General features: G+C 41.0%; 1 long non-coding RNA gene across 2 annotated transcripts in view; it reads left to right on the top strand.

Annotated features, from left to right (window-relative positions):
* LOC127383718 (uncharacterized) overlaps nucleotides 1-7256 on the top strand; it is a 55618-nt gene extending 48362 nt beyond the window's left edge. For both annotated transcript variants that reach the window (XR_007889260.1, XR_007889261.1), the window contains exon 5: nucleotides 7161-7256. This is a non-coding gene — a long non-coding RNA (uncharacterized LOC127383718). The remainder of the gene's footprint in view (nucleotides 1-7160) is intronic.
* Nucleotides 7257-15245: the final 7989 nt, after the last annotated feature.

Genomic DNA, 15245 nt, shown 5'->3' with positions numbered 1-15245 from the left:
GTGCACTTGTTTTCTTGTGAGCAGAGCATGTAGCTGTGTTATGTTGCAAAATAATTGCTCCATGCCTAAGAGCATAGATTATAGCTACTTTTCCACCTGTGTACGTTTGGGTGTCTGTCTACCGATGGATGCTATAGACCATTAGTTTTATATCAGTGCTGCTGTTCCTTGGACTTCTACTGGGACACAGAACTGTTGCTGTAGCTGTTGTAAAGGATGTAATACTTCGAAATTGGTGTCTTTCCAATACCATGGGTTTTTTACTTTGTTTTACAAATTCCAGGTCTTGAGCCTGTCCTTAACTTACAGCATTGTTTGAAAAGCTTCATGCATTTTGAGTCTTACACAGTTGTTGAAGTCTTGTGAGTATATGCTTAATGGCTCTTAATTCCTCAAAAGTTTATCTAATGTTTAAGAGATTTCATTTCTGCTCAGCTGCAGCCTGTGAATATTCAATCTAATATTCCATTCCCAGCACATTTAATAGTTGTCATACCCTTGGCATCTTCTTCTTTGACCTCTCCTCTTTTCATTTGGGAGTGTTGTGATGTTTAAGACAAGTCTCTCTGGATCTGGTTCAGTAGACATGGGGTCCCTTGAAAGGCAACTGAGGTCCTGTCTTCTGTTAATAATTTTAGCTGGTGCTGGGGCAAAGGTTTGAATGTCTGATTTGTCTATTTTATCACAGTAGCAACTCTGCCCAGCGTTCCAGATGTTGCAGATAGATAAAGTAGGAAGGCTTGTTTGATCAGGTCAAGTGCCCTTGGTTATTTACAGTACACTGCTCAGTGGCTTTGGGTTGACAACAGCTTTGGAGAAGAGGTTGTGATACACTTGCTGCTAGTTTCTATGGCTCTTCTTTGCAGCTCTGCCTCAGCTTGACCAAATTCCATGGTGTGAAGCTTGTGCTTGGGCAGGCTGAGATGGACTGACTGATAGACACAGAAGGGTCTACTTCTAAGCTCAATCTGCAGTCCTGGAGACTCTCTCCTTAAAATTATAGATACTTTTTGGAGATACTAGAAAATTCCTGATTACTATTCTTTTCCACCTTGTATTTCAAATGAAATCTGGTACTTAATTCAATATTCAACCCTTTGGTTTCCCCTGCAGTGCTCCCAGCTACGATTAATACTCTTTACGTCAGCCATAATATGCTTTAAATGATGACATGACATTTCTGAATTTTCTTAGCAGCAACTGCATTTGCTGTTTAGCCTCAAAATTAGACTAATTCTGCCATCTAATTATTTGGTCTAATACTGCTGCTTTATCAGGGCCCCTGAGATTGTTTCAGCTGCAATCAGCTGCCCATTGTTTATACACCCTGGCTGCAAAAATGGCAGCCAGCTTCTGTAGCCTGTGCGCGTGTGAACCGAGTGTCTTTGCGAGCATTAGTCACACCATGAGCAACCTCCCCTTCGTTACCATTGCTCCATAACATGAATTGCTGTTTTCTTTTCTTGAGGTAGCTGTGGTAACGGGTCCCAGAACTGCTGTTTCCCATAACTCTTGCATCATTGCCTCACAGCTGCCTATTTTTCTTCCGATGAGGCATGATGTTTCCATAGAATGTTTCCTGGCCCTTGACACATGCATCTGCAGTTTGTGTCCCTCTTTTCCTCTAGATCTCTTTTAGTATTAGCTCATGTACATGTTCCATCTCAGCATTCCTTGCTGAGAAAAAGAGAAGGTGCACCACAAATTGCATTTAAATGAGCACAGGGACAGAAGTTAAATGCTATAAGAATGTCAGTAATTAGTTTAGCCATATGTTCATCGTTTTTCATCCTACTGGGATTGTGTCTACTTCTGAAACAAGAGAGAGGGGATAGGGAAATTTCAGTTGTCATTGAAACACATTTCTCTACTGACATAGTTAGTAGCAATGTACCAGGTCGTGTAGTGTGTGTTGAGCAGATTCATTTTAAGGAGCAGATTCATTTATAGTGAGACCATCATTATATACTAAATCCAGCTTCAGAACTTCTAAATTGGTATCAGGGATGTTCTGGCCACATGGAGCACAACAGTAATCCTGTGTAAACCCACCCTGCCAATTCAGATTTGTTTAAAAGCAGTAGGTTCAACATCTTAATGTTGTACCAGCATGCTTTGTGTCAGATCACGTATTGCTTATTCTCACAAAACCAACACAAAAAGCACTCTGTGGTGTGTACTTTGGCTAATCTGCCAAAAATACCATGGTCTGATCCACATGAAATTAGCACTGCTGGGTGATCATGCTCAGCCCTGGTGTTATTGCTGACCTGCAATGACAAATATGTAGCAGTAAGTGCTCTTGAGCTCTGGGCAGAGCTCATGCTGTAGGTGTTGATGTTCAGTCTGTCTGAGCCATGGCTAATGCCACGTAGGGAAGCTGGAGAATCACAAAAAGCTTTGAGGCCACAGAATTAGCATCTTTCTTCTTCAGCCTTAGCCAGCAGACTGTTTTGACTTTGGCCTCTGTGGGAAATAGTTCCCTCTTGCTGCTTACTGTTTCTGCAGCTTTAACTGCTTCCCGCAACTCAAGACCAGGAGCCCACCACAGGTCATGAGAATGCATACTCTTAGCAAGCTTTTCCCCTGCAGCACAAAACACGTGAGAAGCAGACCGAAGTTAAAGGAAGATTCTTACACTGTCCGTAGGTGCAGTGTAGAGTGAAGAATATCTCAAGACAAGCTAGAGGAGGTTATATGGCTTAGACATTGCCATTTCCCACATCACAGAGTTCCCTTTTGATTTGTTGCATGCTACTGGATCTGATACAAAAAAAACCCACCACAAACAAAAACCAAACCAAACAAACAAACCCCCCAAAAAACCACAAAAAAACCCCAAACCAATCAAACAACAACAACAACAAAAAAACAGAAAAAAAACCCCACAAAAAAACCAAACTGACAAAACACTGACGATGATTTTCCCATGGTAAATGTTTCCTGACTATATCCTTTGAGGAAAAGGTTTGTTTTTTTCACTGCTAATTGCCAGCTTGGCTAGGGCTAGCCCTCAGAGGAGCTCAGTATTCTGAGGAAACGATTAAAACAACAAAAAAAGCTGAACAAACCAAAAGTCTAAAACCTTTTCTATGTTCAAAATTCTAATTTGCATGGGCTAGCAGCCATTATCAGATGTTAGCGACCAGAGTTATAATTTGACTGCTATTGCTGAATGAAAATTTAGGCACCATCCCTACTCTGCCTGCTCCTTTGTTTATCAGGCACTGATATGTTGGGAAGAGATACTTGAATCCACAGGATATATCCATTATGTTTTCTTAATCTCCTGAGCTGAGATAGCTATTTGGTTTCTCTTCTGCAGTTCAAATATAGTGGGGCAGCGTTGCAGCAGGTCTGATGGGTGAGTCCCACTGACTGTAGGAGAAAGGGAGAGACCAAAGGTCGGTATTGGAAAGCTGCCTTAGATCCCAGTTGTATATTCAGCTGAGATTTGTCATACAGAGGCATATCTTTCTCTTTCTCTAGGTATTCCAAGGGCTCTGTCCATACAAGACTCAGAGGTTCAGAAAGGATGACCTTTGATTGTGAAAGCTGTGTTTGCAGTAAGAGAACAATGGCATGAGCGGTGGATGCAATTAATCTCCTTTTATTTAGGTTGGACCTGTTTCAAGCTCTTCCCAGGTCTTTGTTTGCCTTTTCTTTGGATTTTCTTTGGATTCATAATAGCTCTGTCCACTGTGAAGCATGGTGACTTTCTGTGTTGGATCTGCCAATAGAAACAGTTACAGAGAATCGGGCTGGGACACAGGTGCCTTTTCTGAGAGTAAAGCCTTGAATCCCTGTAAGACAGATAAAACCTTTATTGCAAGCAAAGCAAAGTGCTGCAGAGAGCAGTGCAGGCATGGAGCACCTAGGTTCCTTCTGACAATGTCTAAGACAGAGCATGTTTTTGGGCTTTGCTTCAGCCACAGAATTCCTTTTTGTATGTAAAGGGCTCCAGAACTGGACACAGCACTCCAGGTGGGGTCTCATGACAGTGGAGTAGGAGGGGAGAATCACCTCCCTTGACCTGCTGGCCAGGCTTCTTTTGATGCAGCCCAGGGCACAGTTGGATCTCTGGGCTGCAAGCACATGTTTTTGGCTCACGTTGAGCTTCTCATCCACCCACTCCCAAGTACTTCTCTCGACTGTTTTTGGTCCATTCTTCACCCAGCCTGTATTTGTGCTTGGGATCGCCCTGACTCAGGTGCAGAGCCTTTGCACTTGGCGATACTGAACTTCATGAGATTGACATGGGACCACCTCTCAAGCCTGTCAAGGTCCCTCTGGATGGCTTCCCTTCCCTCCAGCATGTCAACAATGCCACACATTTTGATGCCATTGGCAAACTTGCTGAGGGTGCACTTGATTCCACTATCCACATCATTGACAAAGATGTTCAACAGTTCCAGGACCGACACTTGAAGAATGCCACTCGTTGCTGGTCTCCATTGGACATCCAGGGTTGACCACTACTCTTTGAGTGCAACCATCCAGCCAATTCCTTATCCACTGAGTGTTCCATCCATTGAACCCATATCTTTCCAATTTAGAGACCAGGATTTGGGTCAGGAAGGATTCTCAGACAGTCCCCAAGACTTGATATTCCCCAGTGCTCTGTCTTGTGTAAGATTTCATTCTTTTTTAATGACGATTTCACTTAGCAACCTTCTGAGTAGCTCCAGGGGACATTTTGGAGTACATGGATTGTACCACATTTGGGAGCATCTGTACTATTAAGATGTCTGTCCTGGATGACAGGGCAAAATCAGAAAGCATGAGAAAAATATCAGTCAGAAGAGTTCTGTTTAAGCAATTGGTGCCTCTGCTGGGTTTGTGCAGATCATCTTTTTTACTGCTATCTGCCTCTTGGCCATTCAGATAATTAAATGATACATGGTAGTGCAGAGATATATTATATCTTCCTGCACAGAAACACCGCCCCAGCAGCAGCCACATTTTAAAATGGGGCCTTCTCTCCAGTTCAGCTGGTTTAAAAAGAAAAAATCTCTAATTGTGAGAAATGTCAACGGTTGATGCAGCCTTTAACGGTACAAGAGAAATGCGGGATTAATGCTGGAGTCCTCAGCTTGGGTCATGCAGCAGAGATAATTCTGGCAGCCTTCTCTAGCCAACTGAAAAGATGGAAAAAGGTGGTCTTGACCCCAGTAAATCCTGAATTTTGCCACACATGTGGTGTGCTTTTTTATGTGGAACACTTCAGCAGCACATCTGCAGACTCTGCTCTGTGGCATACAGAAAAGCAAACCTACTTGCTAAGCAGAACCCAGCACACAAAACCTGCCTGGGGATGGAGGTGTGCACCCAAGAGCTGCCCCTCAACCTGCCCTGGCTCCAGGTCTCTGGCTGCGCCTGGAGCTGCTGCCGCTGGTTCCCTCTTGGACTGCAGTGCAAAGCACAAATGGATGCTTTCCATGGTGGGTGCTAACCTTGGAACATCGTAGTCATAACCTGTTCAGATAATGTAAATGATTTTCACCAACCAGGCTCCACCTTTTAAGGGTGTGAAGAGAAGACTGCACTTTTCCCTAAAAAATGACATGAAATATCCTTTGATAAACCCTTTGGAAAATTTACATGCAAAATTTATTTATTTTGACAGTGAGAGAAATAGGGATGTCCAGAAATTCTAACTAAACATGAAAGGTAAAACTGAATGAAAAAAATGATGTGTGAAAAGAACTTATCATAACAAAATCCTGTTCCAAATACTACCTATTTGTGGCATTCAGGCCAATTTCAGTAAGTACCACAGTGTTGTGTTTTGATAAGTATTTAGATCATTGAAAGCAAAAGATCTGTAGGAAATATTAGATACTAGCCCAGATGCTTTGGAGAGAGGCACACTCTAGTGTCTTAAAGCCTCTAGTGGCTTAAAATACATGTTACCAAATTCACTGCTATAGAGATATGCTTAGAATCCAGCTTTCTCAGTTACTTTCAGCAATCTCTGTGTGACTATTTTCTACTAAACTTGTGTTTGTGTTATTTACAGATACCCCTGTAATATTCCCCAGAAGTTTTTTTATGTTGACTTCTTTATATGTTGTAGTTTGTTTTTTCTTTCACAGGTGGCCATAGGTTTTCCTGTGATGACATTCCAATTTTAACATTGCAATATAGCATCAGTGTTAAAATGATCATAAGCAAGAAATGCACAATGATTATTTAAGCCTCAGAAAATGAAGAGGAGGCTGTTATAAATGAAGTGTCTCCTCTGAGGTCAGGTAGGATTCAGCACTGCTACAACTTGCTTCTCCCACCTTCACTCATCCTGAGCAGCCCATGATTTCTGGGAGGCTCTTTCAGATTACTTGGGCTGCTTGCCCAGTAAAAGACTGTTCAGCAGGAACAAGGGGTGAAAAATCTAAGAGCCTGCTGCCTAGAAGCTTTCTGAAAAGATTAATTACTCTGTAAAAGAGCCCAGTAATGAGAAAATACTCTGCTTTTGTTTAGGCTGTTGGGTCCTGGATGGTGGTTCCCATTTCCCAGGGCTCATCTCTAAAGTAAATTGTTTTCTTTTTGTTGACTGTCAGCAGTGTGTCACCATGCTGTGACCTGGATGTGCACGTGCTGTGGACTAGAGAACTTGTGGCCTCTGCCAAATCTGTACAGGGCGTATCTCCTGCTCTCCACTGCCCCTTGCCATCTGTTCCTTTCAGCCTGAAAGGAAGGAGTTTGAGCAATTTTTTACTGCTTGCTGAGAAGTGGCCTTTGCTGCTTGATGGCCAAGTCTTTTCTTGCTGGCCTTTCTTTTCTTACTTCTGAACCTCTGGGTAATTTGAGCAATGATGCTTTGCTCCACTCTTCCTCCTGCCTTTTTTTTCCTTTTTCTTTTCTCTACTTAACTCCTTTCTTTAAAATATATGGCTTTACATGTATGTGAATGCATACAGAAAAAAGAGAATTTAAGTAAATTGTAAAATCTACTTCCAATTACCACCTACAGACCTTGCCATTTACCTAGTATTTTCCTCCATGATTTCATAGCATGGTGTGGCCTGCTGTCGCTTCCTGATTAATTAGAGTGATCGTGACACAGGTGCAGCACACACGCACTAATATTTTCTAGTACTAGTAGCTTCCTAATATTTTTGTCTTCAGCTGCATGTATTTTTTTATTTCCTTTCTAATAGCTATGAGATCACCTTCCAAGGCACTGGTTCTTTTACTGATGTCGATGAACAACGTATGGGTAGTGATATCCTGTGCAGCTGCACTGAGTCTTCCGTGAATAATGGTAAGAATGCTTAAATTAAAAATCTTGAATTTTATTTAAAAACTTGCCTTGCAAGAACTTTCACCTGGTGACGAATTTGCCTATATATCTACAGCCAGTCTTTAATATGCACCCCAAAAGATTGAAAAGACTGCAAAGGGAGGAGCTGAGGCTACCCAGAAGTCTGTTCCTCCCTATCCCACTAAAGTAATTCTTTGTTCCTGCTGTCACACCCCACAGCATGACCACCTCCCTTGGTGACAAGATTGGTGACTGCAGTTGGCTTTGGAAAGAAAACCAGGTGCACAAACTCCATTCTGTGTACAGCTGCACAAATATTTTTCAAGTGGTTGCCCTATGACAAATTTTCATTAACAAAAAGGTGCAATGAGGAGATTGTCATAGTGACAAGCACTGCAGGGCTTCAGCAGTGTTTCCACAGCTGATGACTGGTGGCAGCTGGAGAAAACTAAACCTTAGACATACTAGCCTAATGAAGTAGACTTTTGTCCCTGACTCTTTTAAGGACTTTATTTCTTTCTCATAGAGTCTTCCAAAAGCGTATGAGCAGGTGACTGCTCACAGAGCTTTTTCTAACTTAAGAGTATCACAGTGATCTGTTCTCACCTTCCCAAGGCAGCTGGTCAGGAAGTATTTTGTTTATCCCAGCTGAAGGGAAAAGCCAGGGATGTTTTCAAAACCTAGTACATACTCAGCACTCTCTCAGGCATATGAGAAAACTAGCTTTCAGCCATGTATGTCCTGAGCTTTACTTGAGCTGAGATTTTGTGAACGTACATCTGAAAAAACTTAACCTCCTGTATCTCCATGGAATGTTTCTAAAGCAGTCACTGTAGGAAAAAAAGCCCAGCCTTCAACTCTCAGATCTTGTAACCTGAGTACTTGATAAGAAAATGAGCAGATGCAAAATTAAAAGTAGCATCCAGCTGAGCTCGAGAGTTTGGAGTAAGTGTAAAGGCAATAACTGGAGCACAGGGGCAACAAGTCAGTGTCAGATGTTAGTGCATGGGAAGGCATCAGCAAATCTTAAGTCGATATTTGAAGTGACTCTATAGATTTGCTTTACAGGAAGATTTTCATTTGCAAAAGGAATGTGATCAAAGAGGAAGGAGCAGTATTGGAAAGTACCAGCAACTGGGGAGCCATCTCTTCTCTTCCTGATCACCTGCAAACAAGTACTGACTACTGTGTGCCTCAAGAGAAGTTGCTAATAGCAAGGTGCAGAGCTTGTTTGATGCATTGGGAGAAAAAAGAGGTAAGTGAAGGATGCAGAGTATGTGAAAATGCAATAGAGATAGTAAGTCAGCAAGATAATTTTAACTGCAATGTGTTAAATGGTTTTGCAGGGAGAGAAAGCAGATTTGTTGAAACCAGAAAAAGGAAGCTTCAGTTGTGGGCCTATGAGACAATGGAAAGCTGAACCAGAGCTTTTATCTAAGAAAAAGGGGCTACATTTGTTAAGAAGTATGCAGGAAGAATTAATATGATTTGTGTCAAACAGGTTGCCTCTTCTCTTGCCAGCTGTGAGCATTAAGGAGAATGCTGCTTTTTTGTCATTCCCAGGTTACTCCTCTTACAAAATTACTGAACATTTCTGTTGCTGTCTTTATTTAGAAATTGTTACAATTAAGCTAATATTATTATTTCAGTTCTCTCTGTTTTGGTTCCCCTTGCTGTAGAAATCAGTTCCTCTGCTAGACTCTGCAAGCTTTCACAACTTCTGTCTCACTCGTTATTCCCAGTATAACCATTCTGTCAGCATAAAAGCTTCCCAGCTTGCACAGTATTTTTATGTAGTTCTGTCTTAGGCCATAGAAGCTGAAATCCTGTGAGAAATTTTTTGTGCAGGAACCTAAAACTTTAAGACTACCTAAACTGTGTTCCTCAATTGTTATCCTCTTGTTTATTTCACTACTGAAGGCAAAAGCTCACAAAACAGTTGGGCTTTTTTAATTAATCCTCATCTAGCTCCCAGTAATATTAATAGAAATATTTCCTATCATGTCAGCAAGCCTGATCTGAGTAAAGTTAAAGCCTTGGTAATACCAAGCTTACTTCAAGAATCCTAAAGATTGGCATAATATGAACAAAGACCGATATGCTTGTGAGCCATAATGAAAATTTTGGTAAGGGACACTCTTTTAAAAAATGAAATAAAAATAAAAAGCAGAATCACTTATGTTCCTACTGGTTGGATAGAAAAACTTTGGAACCATAAGAAATGGCTTAAACTCTCAACTATACAAGCCCTATTTTACTGTGCAGAAGAGATGTTTTCCAGTACAGCAGTGTACTGGAAGTGTAGTTTATACAATCTCTATTTAATTTTAATTGTGGTTGTGTTGGATTTATCCTTATTATATGTAAGCTACAATGAAAAAAAGAACCCCTCTTGTTTGAAAGCACAAGGATGGTGATAGGATGTGGCACATCAGAGGAACATGGTTATCCAGAGGAACTGTAAGTACCTGGAGTCACTTGCCTCGCCTGGAGGGCAACAGTGCTGAGAGGAGTCAGCATCTGAATTGTCCTCAGGAAGTAAGGTGTGGTGCCTTTGGCTTTTGTTTCGTTTAGCACTTTGTTTCTTTAACGAGATGAGAAGTCAACTTTGGGCAAAGAATTAACAAAAAGGAATATTTTAATTGTTTTTCCTTCTTAGACAGAAAGGAAACTCTCCAGCCTGTGCTGATGTTTTTGTTGGTAAAAAGAATAGCTATGGAAACCCAGTGACCACAGGGGAAAAGGGAGCAATCTGGGGAAGGTACCAGATATAGTACAAGACAGCCTTGCTTCTCCTTTTGTTACAAGGCCTGAGACCAAGGATCCAAATTACAATATTATGATACTATTCATAAAAATATTCAATAAGACTGACACATGGGGCTGTAGAAGTGATGGTAACACATAATGTGTGCCTTCAAGTTGTGGTCTGCATTTTCTCTTTTGTCTTCACGAGACAATTCAAGCCTGGGGAAGATGAATAAAGCTGAGGCTGTGATTCTGTAGTCACTTTGTACTGACAGAAGCACAGGTTGCTGCTAAAAAGACAGAATCACACATTTTGACAGTGTATTTGCTTGTATTTGCCCTTGTATTTGCTCAGAGTAACCAGGGAGTTGTGCCCTCAGTTAATTCAGGCTTACTTGCTGATAGAATACAGGGTGTTACTCTGGTTTGCAAGTAAAAAGAAGCAAAAGTCACAAAGGTCACATTCTATAAGTTACATAGATTCTATGATTCCATTATTTCTCTTTTAGGTTTAATTCTTTCAGAAGTACTAAGGTGTTTGAGGCAATCTTCCCTTACCTGATACATAATTTTTAAAATATAAATCTGATAGTGCATGTCAGCCATCATAACAGGAAAAAGGGGAGAGGAAGAATGATACTGACGTTCAAATAGTCATGGGAATATCTTGCTAAGGGGCACTATGCTCACTGTGCCCACAAGGAGAGCAGTTCATCTGTCCCCTGAGAGGGTGTGTTGGAGAACGCCGGGTGTCTGGACATGCTGGTGGCACCACCTGCCTCTGTCCCTGCTGGGCTGTGGCAGTAGGATCCAGCAGTGTGACAAGCTCCAGCCTTTCTTGTCTTCTTGGTACTGATGCTCTGTCCACAGGAAACTGGGGTGCAGAAGCTCAGCTCCATTTGCTGCTGAGGGTTCCCAAGATGCTGTCGTGTCACTGCACTGACTCAAAAGGTCACATCTTCATGGGCATGGTGGCACCAGCTCAAGCAGATGCACAGACTTCGGGAGAGGTACAGAAGTTAATTATTCTATAATTAATAGAAGAGAGGTACAAATCCAGAGAAACCAAGCCCAGACCATTCCAGATTACTTGAATGTATTCCCCTGCATGAGTTTTTCACTCATTTGTGGGGCATTCAGTTAATTTAAACCAAACTGAGCAAAATACTTGTTCTTCTGATCCTTGTCTGCACAGTTTCCTTTCTTTTTTGAAATGCAGACCCTTTCTTCAGTAAAGCCAGTTTCCTTCTTCCCTGCTAATCATCCATACACCCCACACCAGCACTTTCTTTTTTCTGTATAGTGTCCAGTCCTCTTAGACAGTATCACCTTAGCAGCTTCTTCAGGTAACTGCCTGAAGTGATACCTCCAGCTGCTGTGCTCTTTTGGGAACAGCCTCTCAACATGCAAAACGTTCAGTGTAAAGGACAGATGAAGGTGTACACACTATTGCTCACTACCCAAAGTGTACACAATCTGTGGTTATCTGGGGCTTGTTTTTGTAACCCCTCCTCCTGACATTCCATTTTATACGCCTGTATTTATGCATGTTAGGTACTATTCTTTTTTAACTGCCCGAGACACTTGTATAAGTGTGTAGAGGAAGAATCCAGCACTATCACTCATGGAAGCCTAGGCATTAAGTAGACTTCCGAAAAGAGTATGGGCAAAACAGAACTAAAGCAAACACAAGACTAGTTCTGAGTAAAAGGCTGAAAAAGTAAGAGCCTGAGGGGTGTTCAATTCTGCGAGGTGATACCTATCCTAACACAAAGCCTTCCTGGTGTTTCTCTTTTCCTGAGAGGAGGGATAGAGCTTGAAAGAGTGGAACAGTATCATTAGGCATAACACCATAAATGTATGCTAAACAGGCCACCACAAAGGAGTTTACATCACTGACTTCAAAGATTTCAAGTACAGTTCATAGGAGAATCGCAGGTGCTTAGGTGTTCCCTGTCTGTGGTGGCTGACTTGGTGAGGTTTCAAACAAAAGGGAGTGGATCAGCATTCTGTCTCTTCAGCTCTACTTCCCTGCATAAATTCATTGTGCTTTTTCCACGTAACAAATGAGAATAAAACAATTTTGTCCTCTTTTAAAATTTTCTTTTGTGGTGATGCCTGAAAAAGCACTGATAGCAGACCACGTGCCATGGAACCACCTACCTTACTGATCTCTGCTGGCTCCTGTTCTCACCATCTGTTGATTAATGTTTTATGAAACGTGTGAAGCAGAGATTATCTGTGTACAAAACCCAGCAGAATATGGCTTTGATCAGTGACCAGCTCTTATTATCAAACTCATTATTAATAATAATGTGGAGTTCCTTCAGCACAGTTTTTTTGTGGAATACTGTCCCCAAGGGGAGTTAGCATGTAATTTCCTCAGTGTCTAAAGAAGGCTGTTGCTCCACAGGTGCACAAGGAGCATTCCTCTTTTCTTTCTGACTACTTACTTTCATGAAACATGTTGAAAGATAACATATCACAGACTTTTCCAGCTTTGTCAAATTGAATTGTCGACCAGAGGCTCAGAATGACTGAGAAATACCAGAACAATAACTTAGGTTTTACCTTCAGATCCACTAAGCTAAAGAAAAGGCTGCTTTATTTCCAGTTAAGGAAAAACTAAGCTAGGATGATAGCATAGCAAGCAGTGGGCAGAGCTAGTGCAAAACAGGCCACAGAAAAAAAGTAAGGCTGCCTTACTAGCTGTAGCTTTTATACTGTACTGATGTGTGGGACTCAATTGTTTGGTTTTGGTTTGGCTTTTTTGTGCTGTTGGGGTTTTGGTTTTTTTTGGGGGGGGGGGTTGTGGGTTTTTTTTTTTTTAGTTCTGTGAGCATGACTGTTTGGAAATTTTTTTAGTCCTGTGATGTAGGCACTTCTTCATCCTTCCTCCACAGTGTAATGCATTGCTAAAAATGCATTCTTCAACTAACAGAGTGCAACATAGAAAACTGAACATGCAAATATGAATCCTATTCTTCTGTAATTGTGAATTCAAGTCATTTTTCCTTCGCTTCTTCATGTTAAGTCAGATCCATGTTTCTGGAATTCTTGTGCTTCATATGAAATCTTAAAGTGTCTCTGGCCAAATCACAGTCCTCATGAAAACCTGCTTCAGTGCATACCAAGTCACTGGCTTCATACTGAGCTCTCTTGGAAAAAAAACCTAGAGGAAGTATAATAGGATCTCGTTATCTCCACTTTTTTCCAAGATTCTCAGAAATTGTTCTATTAGAAGACAATAATTTCAGCAATTTAAAGCCTGGGTTTAGAGGTTGTTGAAGGATCTGCTTTGCTTTCTAAGATGTGCTTCATGTTCCTCATGCATAAATGGGAGAGAAAAGCCACGGTCTGAGTCTGCGACGCTGATCGAGCAGATGCTGGGGAGACAGGCCAATATTTTGTAGTTTCTGCCTGGTTAACCAGCAATGGGATAACCAGTCAAGTAAATAAGTGATAATAGTATTTTGTTGTCTTTGTTAGATAGATTTGGATATTGTAGGGATTAAATAGGAAACATCTGAGCATAATCTTTCCTTAAGCGCACAGCAGCCACTGATATTCACATTCTGTGCCCTGGGTGAGAGAAGATTTCCCGTTTGTCATTATCTCTGCACCACTTCTGTTGACAGAGCAGCTGCAGCTCTTGTCCCTCTACAGCAATTGCCGTGTGTGCAGCAACAGCAGCCAGCAGCACTGTAACAGACATAAGTCCAAAATGATACTGCAATTTAATTACCTATAAAACATAGTCTAGAAAAGAGAGGGAAAGAATTCACTGTTGCTTTTCTTAAATAGATCAAATTTCAGTAATAATCCTCAAAGTTCCTTTACCTTTGATTTAAAGAATGCAGGAAAAGCCTGGATAGTCACTAAGTCAGCTGTCCACTGGTAGGAGGAACTTGGTACTGCAGCAGAGATTCAATGTCTCAAGCTATTAGAATGAATTTAAAAGTCTCAAGCTATTAGAATATTCCATTATGAAAACAGAATGGTTGCCTCACGATTGTTAACTTGACTCTTCTCACATGTCACAGACATACAGAAATTAATTTGGAGGACAGAAATTTAGAATTAGTTCTTTTACAACATTCTCTACTGAGTAGGTGGGAAAAAAGAGCACTGACCCTTTGAAGATCCTAAAATTTGTTTTTGGTGGTTTATATTGCATCCTGATGCCTGACTTTGCTTCCCACGCCCCTTGAGGAGGAAAAAAAAAAAAAAAAAAAGAGGCATCAGGATTTCTTGTCTTCCTTAAGAGGTGCAAGCCTGTAGGAGCTATAAAGGGCTTAAAAATCTCTACTTAAAATCTCACCCAAAATTCTTTCAGTTATCTGGGTTAAGGGCTCTGTACCACTGCCTGTATTTTCCCTTAGCAACCTATTCCAGGTTGGTTTCCATTTCAAAAGAACCTCTTCCATTTGAAAGTGCCACTTCGTTTGTTCCTTTCTAAATATTTTTTGGAGGTCATATTTTAAAATTATGTAGGCAAACCTCCACAAAAAAAAAAAAAAGGCAGATCCTCTCAGGAATCAAAGTAATAAAAATGGTATTCTCTGCTACCTGGTATCTGGGCATATTTCTATTGAACATAAGGGCAAGGAAGCAATACAGTCCCAAGTACCTAGGAAGTTCTGTTGAGAAGAATGGCAGACTTGAAGAATACAGAACCCACTTGATGACTGTGTTTTCAGCTGTAGTCTTCAGCACAGAATTCTCTTGCTGCCTATCATCTTTACAAGGTCTGCTGTAGGTAGTTATAGTATGTGTGTATTTATCCATATAAATTAGTAAGGTATTGGGCTAAGCAGTAATTGGTACATGATGACTTGTCAATAGCGAATACTGAGATTCAGTAAATTAGCATCTAAGAGGGTATTTCCACTCCTTTGGGAGCCATCTTCATTACCAGATAGAGGGCCTTTTGTAAAGAGGAATAGAAACCACCCAGGTTAGGCTTTTCTTCTGAATTGCTTCTCAGAGAGTCCTTTTCTCCCTACAGAGAGCCCAGCCTCCTGATTTTGACATCACGATTAAGTATCAAAAATTGGAATATACCATGATAAACATCTGTATAAACAGATGCTCATGTGTGTAAGGCTGTTCATGTTTAAACTAATTCTGAAAATAAAGTCTTCTGAAGCAGATATTGTTTTTTGTAAAGCTTATTTCACAGTTCACTTCACCTGAAAACACCTTAATTCTCACCTTCTGTGTGGTTTTTATT

Source organism: Apus apus, chromosome 4 (genome assembly GCF_020740795.1).
Source record: "Apus apus isolate bApuApu2 chromosome 4, bApuApu2.pri.cur, whole genome shotgun sequence".
Taxonomy (NCBI): domain Eukaryota; kingdom Metazoa; phylum Chordata; class Aves; order Apodiformes; family Apodidae; genus Apus; species Apus apus.
This window is presented reverse-complemented; position numbering and strand designations above follow the sequence as displayed.